The 12,217-nt window shown below is 47.7% G+C and overlaps 1 protein-coding gene across 1 annotated transcript in view; it reads right to left on the reverse strand.

Annotated features, from left to right (window-relative positions):
- The window catches only part of DTWD2 (DTW domain containing 2), a 1,031,673-nt gene that overhangs the window by 989,408 nt on the left and 30,048 nt on the right, over positions 1-12,217 (reverse strand). The window lies entirely within an intron of this gene.

The following is a 12,217-nucleotide window of genomic DNA, read 5'->3' on the forward strand; positions in this document are numbered from 1 at the left end:
GCGCTTGTTTCCCCCGGCTTTGAATCCATGAGCGACAAATGGAAACGTCTCAGTCTGCAGGCCCTAGTGGGGCAAGAACATTGGTGGCCAACACCCCCTCCGTTGCTCATCCTAACATCGCAAACTACGCCAATAAATTCAAGTGCCGGGAGGGGGATGGCAAAAGTAACACCCCTAGAAACAACTGGCTAGATTACAAACAAGCCTCTGTAAAACGAGCTAACCCGCATAATCCATCATATAAACTGGAGTGTGTCTTGGACAAAAACACCTCCCTCATCTTAAACCGTCAGGCAATTTTGGAACTGCTCCACTCTATTCCAAATCTGCGTTCATTACGCTCCTCTGACTTTGATCTTATTGAATTCTACGACAAGCAACTGATGGATTCGGTGTTTCTCCATCTGTCATCACCATTAGTTAAAAATATGTTGCAGGATTCTAGTTACTGCTAGGATTTGACCTGTCATGCTGTACTTCCACCAAAGTCTCTTTTCCGCTAGGCCATCAAACTGTCACTTCCGACAGGGGAAACACATGGAGTAACAAAGGAACAACAGACTTTAAATCTTTTCCTTTGTTTCAGGACCCGTTGAAGATCGGTAGGGTCCCGTCTAGCCCTTTTATGAAATTGAATGTGACCTTTAAGCGCAACTCCTCGTGCCGAGAAGTTGGAAGTGTGACCGTTCAAAAAGCCATTAAAAGACCTAACTTGCCTTCCTCTGGCTGGTCTTGGTTGGCTAATATCTTGGCGTCTCATCCGTCCTCTTAGCAACTCAGACCCAGTTTAAAACATCCAACAAAAGACTCATTGAATGTTTCCTCAATAACCAACACTGACAGGTTAAAACTTATCTCCTGGAATACGAGGGGGTTTCACCACTTGACACGTCCTAGCAACTTAAATTTAGCCGATTTTGACTAAATAAACCTTCAGGAGACATGGTTGAGGAAGCCACCAACGCTGGACGGTTTTGTTCTATCGTTCCGACTGTGAAGGGTGACTTAGGTCGTCCATCTGCGGGTTTACTTGCTGCGGTAAAATCAGGTGGTTCTCTGAAACTTCTGAACTCAGTATCCTCCAATTTCCACATACAAGTAAACACGATTGCATGGGATCCAGGTCTGCCTTCTTTAGGTAGCACTTCAAGACCTACGATCCAGGTCATCAATGTTTACTGGAATCCTGCAACTATTTCTGACGATTCATTTATTGGTTACATCACCTCAAGTTTGGATGATTTCTATACAAATCAGGAGCTCACATATCTCATTATTTGTAGTGACCTTAACATCCCTGATCTCGTGCAGTCAAAACAGGCCCAATTATGGAATTGTGACGACCCGAAAACCGCCAGACGCGACAAGTGGAACACACTGATGAACTCTAGAGCTATGCACCTCCTTAATGGTAACATCACAGAGGATGTGCCTGCTCAATCTACTTGGAAAAGGAGGGGTTCTACCTCTACTCTAGACTATATCTACGTGTCCTCCAATTCCCTGCCTTTGGTCCTCAGCCTTCAGATAATTGCCACCCCCCAGAGCGACCACAAAATTCTCTTCCTTGAATGGCGAACTTTTGGTCCTCCAGTTCGCGATTACACTCCGATTGTGGTTGACTCTTGTAACAAGGGTCTCCATCTGAGGATGTCGGCAACAGGAGAAAGGGCTTTCGCTTCCTCGTTCGCTAAAACCACACCTACGGTCCAGTATTCTCCGTTGTTGGAAGTATTTTGCTCTAGCCCTATATCTGACAGTTACACTATTAAAAGTGGCCGCCACGCATTTGACGCTATCTTGGTGGCAAAAAGAAGATGGGTCAGAAAATTGAGGCGGCTGGCAAATAAATCCAACTTACCCGAAGCACTCAGCGACGCTAGGTCAGCCCAGTGTGGCTATAAAAACTGGCTCTGCTCATCTAAACATCTAAGATATCAGAATGATGCCGAAGCCATGTTAAGAACACTGGCGAGCAGAAACGCCCATGCCTTTTGGTCGCTCATCAAACCAAATGACACTTCCTCAAGGGTAGATCAAACCAATCCTATTGACGAGGGCGCATGGATTACTCATTTTACCAAGCTCCACACATCGACTATGGCTGGAGTGGAGGAGGTCCCGCTCTCTATGAGCGAGGGTCCTTGGGCTCTTATCTTGAACAACAACAATGTAAGATCTCCCGTGCCTCTGGTCCTGACGGTCTTACAAATGTTATGCTTCGAGAGCACCCGGAGGACTGGGCCAAGTTCATTGTGTCCTTGTTCGACCAGATCGTAATTACTCATCAAATTCCGATCACATGGAGGAGAGCGATAATGGTTCCGATCCACAAGAAAGGGGATCGGAAGGATCCAAGTAACTATCGCCCTATCGCCCTACTGGATGTTATCGGCAAACTGTTTGGTATGATCCTTCTGGACAATCTCCATGCCTGGTGTAGGCCCACCGCAAGTTACGACCAATTCCAGTGTGGATCTGTGAACATCCTCTTGCTGCAGGTCCGGAAAGAAAGGGCTCAGCGTCAGAAAATAAAGATCTACATGGTATTTGTGGACCTTGTGCAGGCGTTCGACCAAGTAGACAGAGACCTGCTCTGGTCCAAAATGGAGAAAAAGTACTGCCCACCATCTATATTGGAACCAATCAAGGCCATGCACTCCCACACCACCGTAAGAGTCAGGTTAAACAAGTCTGGTCTCCTGTCCAAGGAAATTAAGACCTTGCGAGGGGTAAAACAGGGCTGCCCGATGGTCCCTGGCCTCTTCACTTTTTTTGGAAGATATGCCTGAGGCTTTTCACATGACAAGATCATTCCCCCCAAAGGGGCCGATGATGTAGTACTCATTGACCAAACGCTGGTGGGCCTACACCAGCAACTCGACGCCCTCAATAATTACATCGGTCAGAATGGGCTCGAAATCAACAAAACCATGAGCTTTGGCACGTCTACCAAAGGCAAAAACAGGATTTCCTGGCAAATCGGTGGTGAAAAAATCAAGAATGGGGATTCCTTTAAATACCTCAGGGTTTGGTTAAGTAACTCCAAGCCGGAAGCCCTGATGTTGTCATACTTGGTAGGAAAAATGAAAACTTTGACCTCTCGGGAGTGTGCCTTAAACAGGAAATTCGGACGTTTCTCCATTCTACCGGTAATCCGAGTTTACAAAGTAAAGGTTATTCCGACAGTAGTTTACGGGGCGGACGCCATGTTCTCCATTTCAGACCCCTTTTGGTCTCGCCTTAAGGGCCTCTTCTGGAAGAGAGTTCTTGGGGTCCCACAATCTACCCCGATTGCCATTCTTCGGTCATTTGGAACAGACTGGCCTTGTTTGGTAAAACTTTTCCTTATCAAGACCTTCAATCTTATTCACAACGTGACAAAACAACAACATAATCCAGCTTTGCAGAGCTTGTTCCAGGATACGACCAGCTGCTTAGACGCCATTGGCAGTCGTCTCGACCAACTCTTGTCCAACCCAAACAGGGTGAAAGACAAACTGAAACGGTTTGACTGGATTCAAACGCTGCAAGTGGGTTCTGAATGTCAACTAGTGACGCACTTGCCCCCAGACAGTTGGAAACTGAACAGTGTGTGCACATACCTGAAACATTTTCTGGACAAAAATGTATGAGAGAATTTCTTGCGAGCCCGGCTGAACTTGTACTCGACACATGAGATCCTGATCGAAAGACAATAAGTGTTGCATTTGTAGACAAGTTGACGAGATTGAAACATTAGTGCACATCGTCACAAAATGCACTGGGCTGAAAGATCTTTGCACATTTTACTTTAGACATCTATTCTCAGATTTCATTGCTTCTGATCCCCAAGTTTGGTGGGCACTTTTAATTAGTGGTGTGAAAATCAAGTACGCTGTAGCCCTGGTACAATTTCTCGAGTGCTTATCTTTTGATATTGGAACATTCAGCTGATTGGTTCTAATCTATTCTGTTACTGCATCCTTTAAGGTTTTGACTTCTTCTACTCTTCTTTCTTTTCTGTCACAGTTTTAATCTGAATGTCATTGCTAAAAAATTGTTTGACAATTTGAATACAATAAATAAATAAAAATTGTGCCAAAAATGGCTCCTCCCCTAGCAAAGCTTTCAGGAGATCCTTCGAAAAGTGCTCCATTGGCCTCTTTACTGCATTTTCTGGGACAACAATAATACAAATATTTTAATGTAACAATCGCGACTCACACTTTCCTTTCACTGTAGTCAGGTCCCTACTGATCGCAGTTATCTCATGATCATGCTCCTTCACAATTTCATCCAGCCCACCGATCCTTGCCTCTGCCTCAGTTATGTGCCCGCTTTCTTTTTCAATCTTAGCCTTCAGCAAGCTAATGTTGGCCACACTATATCGTCTAATTTGGAATTAACCGAGGCATAGCCACCCTGCATGGCGGCCATGATGTTGTCTGATTAGCAGCCGATGATGAAGTCACTGGTGTAATGATGGTATTGACTGCACTTCCACTCCTTTAGCTGGTGTGTGAGTGTAAGAATCCGTAGGGCCGTGCCTTCCCAGCCCCTCTCGTCATGACTTAAGCTCACACCAGAATGAGCACGCTCACTGCTCTTCTGAGGTATGAATATCAGTGGGTCTATTGTAGATCCAGATTATAGCTGTAGCCAACAGTCTGGCCTGTCAACCAGTAGACCAGTCAATTTTGTGTGCACGGATAATCCACTCTCCTATAGCGCAGTCCCTTGCCGCAGCTCCAACAGCACAAACCAAGGCTACTCTCATTCGGGGTCGCAATTTGTTACAGGACGGATCACTTTCAGATGTTTTCCCAGGTGGTCAGTTCTCTGTGCACCAGCGCGCCCCCAGGTCTCGCCACCACTCTGGAAGGATGTATGTGAAGGCCCACTTGGCTATGATAGGGTGCAGGGTGCACCTCACAACATCCCCCAGAGCTGTCCCCTTCCTCCTCACCATCACGCTCCACGTTGCAACCACACTGCGGAAAGGCCCAGGTCAGAGTCCGCACCCAGAAGGAGGGGACAGCGGTAGCATTCAGCTCTTCAGGAACGTTCAGCTCTCTGCTCCCCGCATCCCGCATCAACCTCTGCCACACGGCCCTAACTCCACCAGTCTCCCAAGCACAAGAGCCGAGGGAGCCGCCTACTTGCTGCCAAAGGGCGCAAGTTGGAGACCGCTCATGGGGCCAAGATGGCGTCCAGTGAAGGTTTCTTCTTGGACTGAAGTACAGTCCGCTCAAACAACGGTGGGTGCAGACATCCCCTACGGCAGCATCAGGAACAGCACAAGTTAAACCGACCCCAGCAGCTTTCTGCACTCGCAGTAGGTCTCCGCCATGGGCCGCTCTGAGGCGTGGTCTCAGGCAGAGCCTGATTCCCGAGCCGCCTGTAAGCGCCAGTGGACCGCCCCTATGTTTCCTCTCCAGGCGATACGTCCCCAGGTCACAGCAGCCGCTCCTGAGCATCAAATTCGGCCAGCACACTCCCAATACATTTCCGGCAGCCTCTACCATTAGAGGAATGATTTATTCCAGGATGTAGTCAGGGATCGAAGCTCACAATCTAAGCACAATGTTTGTTGCTGCTCAGCAGCGCCCCCACATAGTGGTCCCTTCTTCCAGAGAGAAGCCACCCTCTTTGAGGCTAAGGAGGTGAGCCTGCTAAGTGAACCCCTCCCTAGGGGTTCGGGAAAGTGGTACCTTACTGGGAGGGGACTCCCCTCCAGGGGACACGGACTCCCATACCTATCAGGAACTCCATATGAGAAATATCTAGGCTGCCTATATGGGTGTAGAAGAGACTGATCCGTCCACAAAAATTCAAAACATACTGACATTGCATCCGTAATTTCGGCTCAAGGTGAACTTCCCTGAAACCCAACAGCTGATGAGAAGTAACACGACTCCTGGAAGTATGACAGCGAGAATAAAGTAATGGCCAATCATGAATGGAGAGTGAGAAATCCTACACAGAGGCGATCCTCTGACGACACAATGTCCTGGAGGGGCGCAGCAACGCTGCACCGCGGTGCTAGCGGTGGTGTGCAGAGACCAAGATGCAGAAGAGAGATGCCATGAGGGCAGCAGTGGGAGTACAATATTGCAGAGGCGAAGATGGTTGAAACCCTGTGGTACCTTGTGGCGTGGCCACGCTGCAGCCATGGTGAGAGTAAGCACCAAGACCAGATAGCGACGGAAGAATGAATCCTCTATTCCTGGTGCGAGTACTGAAGAAGGCACTGAAGCGGGCGGACTAATGTTGTAAAATCTTTCCTGATAGAGACGGCGAGGAGTGCAAGGAATGTCAATTCTCCCTCAGTAGCCACCCCGTTAGAGCACACCTGAAGACAGTGATGGTACCAGAGTTGCCCAGGGTGGAGGGAGGCGGGTCAAACAAAACCTGAAAGTGGAAAGAAGAGATGGTGGAGAAAAGCCACGTATGGATCAGTCAGATCCACAGAGACAGAATATCTTAGAGTGTTACTCGGGCCCTACAAAGCAGAGTATTGGACATTGGCAGACGCCCATCAGACAGCCCCAAGAGCTAGGAAAGTCCCAGGGCCAGAGGGGCCTAGAAAGCCCTATCAAGATAAGAAGAATAAAACCATGTATGGGCCAATCCGACCCACAGAAACTGAATTTCCTATAGGCTCGCGGAAGCCCTAGAAAGTCGACTATTAGGCATTGACAGAGGCTTCAGAGACAGCCCCAAGAGATAACAAAGTTAGAGGACCAGAGGGGTCTAGAGAGGCGCACGGAAATAAGTGGCACATTGCAAGCTATAAGCGAAAGGGAACCTGGAGGGTTCTGTCGGCCAAGCCAAGAGGCGAAACAAAGGGGAACGGGGAGACTCCCTTTGTATACAATTAGAACCAGAAAATGAGCAACTCAGGATTGGATATTGGGAGAGGCTCAAGACACAGCCCCAAAAGATAATTCAGTCAGAGGATTAGAGGGGTCTAGAGGGTCATATCGTGATAAGTGGAACACTGCAACCTATAAGTGAAAAGGAACCTGGCGGGTTCAATCAGCCAAGCCAAAAGGAGAGACAAAGGAGAACGGGAAGACTCCCTTTGTATGCAATCAAAACAAGAAGGTGAGTGTCCCAACTGGTGGAGACGGATCAAGGGAATCATCCCTCCATTTAAAGAACTTGAGACAGTTAGTTTATTTGAAGATATACCATTTTCCTTGAGGAGCTTTGTATATGATGAACTGTGAACATGAACATTAGGATTGAGACAGACTCAGGAGGAAATCCCGTGACATCAGATTAGACACCATTGAAGTGATGTCCTTGACTATGACTCCTTCTTCTAGTTTTCCACAATACCCTGAATTGCTTTTTTCCTTTGCGCACAAACCTCATTCACGCAGTCAATAAACCATGTAAGAACTCAAGTGCTGGTCTTAGGGCCTCAGGGTGATATGTTACTCCCCCTTTGTGAGATTTGTCACATGCACATTTCCCTTCAAGAAGCAGCTGGCTGAGTGGCTGCACCTGCACTGTACTATTGCTGCTGCAACTCTAGTAGGTCTAGCAGTAAAACTAATTTTTGAAGAAATTGATGAAAATGAAAGAGTGCATAAAATGCACAGAGGCATTTCATTGTGTTGTGGGATATTGGCGACCAGGGGGGTCTCAATTGATGCAAATGTTGTGCTCTCGAGTAATACCATCTCTAGTACTTTTTAATCTGTATTGAGTGCAGATTTGACTTGAAGCTGCTAATACCACTCATAAGTGACAGCCTTATTGGACGTATGCTTTGCTATCACTGCAGCAACTCTAAGTTTGGGCACCAGATTTATTTTGCGGAGTCCTTGAACACTAATATGTTGTGGTGGTTGTGCTGGCTAATCATCTGCCCTTCATGCACTGTTTGAATTGTCTTCCCTAATTGTATTTTACCTTTTTACTGTGTTATCATTCTTCCAGAAGCCCAGAAGATATTCCATTTCTTTTAAGTGATTTCACTAAATAAGGCGGCATGGCATCCTTGCTGAAGGAATGTTGAGTTTATTCTGAAGCACAGTTATATATTTGTATTTTGCACTACTTAGGGAAGCCGAATATTCCCAATCCATTTCTTAAGCGACTGCACCTGCCAGACATTCTCACGTTTTGCTGCACCTCCGGTATGTCTGGACATAAGTGCTTCAGGAAATCTAGAATTGGGTGCAATGCATGCAAGAAGCATTTCTATTGTGTTGTGGTAGGCTGACTAAAGTCCTGCCTCAGCGCACCTTTGCACCAACAATAATATGGGGGCTTTTTGTGTAGGGTTCAGTGATGGTTGCATGAACGTTTTTCTTATTTTTGATGGCACCTAACGCTTTAGTCACCTAAACCATCGTTTTCTTAAAAAAACACTCGGACGCAGTAATAACCATTAGCATTATTTTGCATCTGCACATAGGATTGACCTCCATGAGTAAGACCGACATTACAACAAAATGAAAAAGGGGTGTAAGAAGCATTGACACCTCGTTCTCAAAAAGACCAAAGCATCAAGACAGCGCTGGTATTGATGACAATAAAGATTACCCCTGCTAACTGCACAGGGAGTATTAATTCTATTAAAGTCTAGGAGGCGAGCATTATGCTTCAACTTCTTTATTTTACTACTCCTCAGCAGTTTCAACAAATTAATAAAACCAATAACAAATACTGAAAAATGTCTCAGACTTTTCTTCCTTTGAAACTACAATCCCCATAGTCTCTGTAGTCCATCTCACTCTCAGCTCAGCTATGACCACTTCCTGTCCCTGAGCTCCTTCTCTCTTTTACTCGCTCTGAAATGTCACTCTTTAACTCCACACAAAGTCCTGCAACTGGCGAAGACTTGGATCACGTCTGCCACTCTCCTACATCAATTGTTCTTCTGCTCTTCCCCTAATGACAATAGAAAGCAGAGAAATCAGGGTGGTGTCCATGTATTGCTAAATATCATAACAGTCTCATCACATGTAAAATCCAATTTTCTGCGCAATACATATATGTGGGTGGGAAATTAATGCTCGCCTCCTAGTCTATAATAGAATTAATACTCCCTGCGCAGTTAGCAGGGGTAATCTTTATTCTATGACAAGACTGGAGGCGAGAATTATGCTTGTTCAAAGCTTCCCAACACTGCGACCGCTAAACTCTCGGTCGGCTTGAAATAAAACTCGTTAGATGCTCGATCATTCGACCAGTCTGCCATTAGCATAATAACTCTAAGGGATACCCCCGTCTTAAATGCCTTAGATTCCATGGCTCCTCGCACTGAATGCGCTCCGTACTTTCCTACCTTTATCCCGGCTGCCTGCATGATCTCTTTCACCCATCTGGCAATAGTGACTGTGGATACGCCCTGAAAAGGCCTTCTACGCGCTATTAGCAATTGAGTGGCATTCGCGGCTCTGTGTTCCGCTGTCCTGCTTTCATATTCTCTGACGCAGCTTGCAACGCACCATTTAGGTCTATCCAGAAAATACGGATAGTGCACTGATGAAGTACCTGTCTTTGTTCTCTTCACTATTGTGAACGTTACGCCCTCTGTTCCAAAGGACATCCTATCTACCTCTAACGCTCTCACGTCTGACACGCGCTTACAAGACACTAGGCATAAAAGCATCGCTAATTTCCCTGATAACTACTTTAGGGATAAATACCTGTTCCCTGGCCAGTTCTCCAATAGCTTCAGGATGTCCAGCACGTCCCAGACTGTCTTGTATCGAGGCTCTGGTGGCACCTTATTTCTGGCCCCTCGAATGACTAACTACTGCTGGGTGCTCACCAGCTGGTACCCCCTCGATAGGCAGGTGCCCCGCAGAAATCGCGAATCTGTATACACCTATGGTGCGGGACGCTCTTCCGCCTTGTAATAGCTGCGCTAAAAAGTTTAAGATCATCACTACAGGGGCTGAAATGGGATGAACACCTCTCCCTTTGCACCAGCTAGTCCACTTGGCCCAAGCCACATCGTAGCTCCTTCTCGTGGACGGAGCCCAGGATTCTGCGATGAGCTGAGCAGCCTGAGCCGAAATGCCTGGCAGCGTCCAACGTCTCCTGATATCCTGCATGCGATGAGCAGGAGTGTCCCTCTCACTCTCAGAGGAGGATATGATCCAGCTGGGTCCGTGAGCAGGTGCTCTCCTTCTGAGAGTATTCTCGGGTGATCCACTGTCAGCTCCATAAGAGTTGGAAACCACACTTGGGACTTCCAGAGCGGCGCTACCAACAGCAGCTCCGCACTCTCCCTCCGACACTTCACTAGAACTCTGCTCAGCATCATGAATGGGGGAAAAGCGTACTGTGGGCCATTCTTGCAGGAACACATCTGTCCCTCGAGCTCCCGGGTCCAGCCTCCAGCTGAAGTATACTGCTGTTTGGGCGTTCAACCGGGATGCGAAGAGGTCTATGTGTAGCGGGCCCCATCTCTCGTTCATCATCTGAAACACTGCTGTATTCAGTATCCAATCGCTAGAGTCCGTGACGTAGCGAGAATTCCAGTCTGCTATCACGTTTAGTGTCCCGGGGAGGTACTCCGCCGTGACTGATGTCTCTGATTGCAGGCAAAAATGCCAGAAATCTTTCGCTAGCTCGGCTAGCATTCTGGATTTGGTGCCGCCAAGATGGTTTATATATTGCACTGCTGATATGTTGTCCATCTTTAATAAGACGCACAATCTCATTTTCCCCTTCGTGAAGGCTCTGATCGCAAAAGACCCTGCTAGCAGCTCTAGGCAATTTATGTGGAGGCGGAGTTCCTCTTCGCTCCATTTCCTTCCTGTCTGCAGGTGTCCGCACCTTGCTCCCCAGCCCAGTCGGCTGGCGTCGGATTCTATAATCAGATCTGGACGGTCTCCGAAAAATGGCATGCCCATTCCAGGCGGCCATATTCTGCAACCACCATTCCAGCTCCGTTTTGGATTCCTGATCCAACGGCACAGATTAATGATACCTCAAGCCCTGCTGCAGATGTCTTATCTTTAGCCTTTGTAACGCCCGATAATTAAGGGACCGGGGAATATGGCTTGGATGGAGGCTGCTAGTAGCCCCAATATTCTCGCCAGGGTTCTGAGAGACACCACTTGTCTCTGTAGACACCCTCTCAGTTCTCTCTTGATGTCGCAGATTTTTCACGCTGGTAGCTCGAGAGTCGCTTTCCTGGTATCTAGGACAAAGCCCAGAAAGTCCAGCCTCTGTGCCGGTTCGGTGTCTGACTTCTCTACATTCACAAGGAATCCTAGTGATGCCAGTAGCTCTTGGACCCCTCTGGTCTGGTATATGAGAGCCTCTCGGTCCTCGGCTAATAGCAGGAGATCGTCTAGATAGATGATCAATCTTATACCTTTCTCTCTTATAGCTGCTGCTACTGACTTCATCAGCTTGGTAAAGGTCCAGGGAGCTGAAGCAAGCCGAATGGGCATGCTCTTGAATTGCCAGAGCTGTCCTTTCCAGCGAAAAGCTAGGAATGTCCTGAACTCTTCTGCTATTGGCATCGTTAAGTAGGCATCCTTCAGATCTAGCCTCGTCAGCCAGTCTTTCTCTCTGAATGAGTCTCGCAGCTGGTGGATGCCCTCCATCTTAAAGTGACGGTAAACTACCCAACTGTTCAGTTCCTTCAAGTTTATAACTGGTCGCACCTCTCCTTTCGGTGCACCAGAAACATATTGCTTATGAATCTGGGGTCTCTCGGACACCTCTCTATAACCTTTTTCCTTGCTAGGAGGTATAGCTCCTGGTCCAGTAGCTTCTGCTATGCGCGCTCTAAGCACTGCTGGTGTGGCCTGCACTCTTGTATGGGTGAGCTCACGAATTCCAGATGCATACCCAGAACCGTTTGCAGCACCCAGGCATCGCTGGAAAGCTCGCGCCAATTTCTCCAGAACATACCAGTTATCCCCCCTACTGGAGGGTAATGCGCAACTCTCACCTTGTGTGAACCCTTGTCCACGGCCGGCTGCTCTTCCTCTGCGTTCTTCCGGGAAGCGTCCTCTGGTCGGGAAGAAGGAGTCTTGTTGTCTGCTTTCCCAGTATTGAGCTCTGGGATTCGGGGGTCTTCTTCCACCTTGGTTACGATCAGTCAAACGACCCCTGTGACTGGTCCTGCCAAAAACCCGGTTAGGGAAGATCTTGCGGATTGAGGCCTGCGCCTTTTCCAGTGACGTGTAGGTGCCGACAAAGCGGCCCATTTCTTTGACGAAAGTCTCCCCGGATAGGAGCCCTTGTGCCG

Source organism: Ambystoma mexicanum, chromosome 6p (assembly GCF_040938575.1).
Source record: "Ambystoma mexicanum isolate Mex_15411 chromosome 6p, UKY_AmexF1_1, whole genome shotgun sequence".
Lineage (NCBI taxonomy): Eukaryota > Metazoa > Chordata > Amphibia > Caudata > Ambystomatidae > Ambystoma > Ambystoma mexicanum.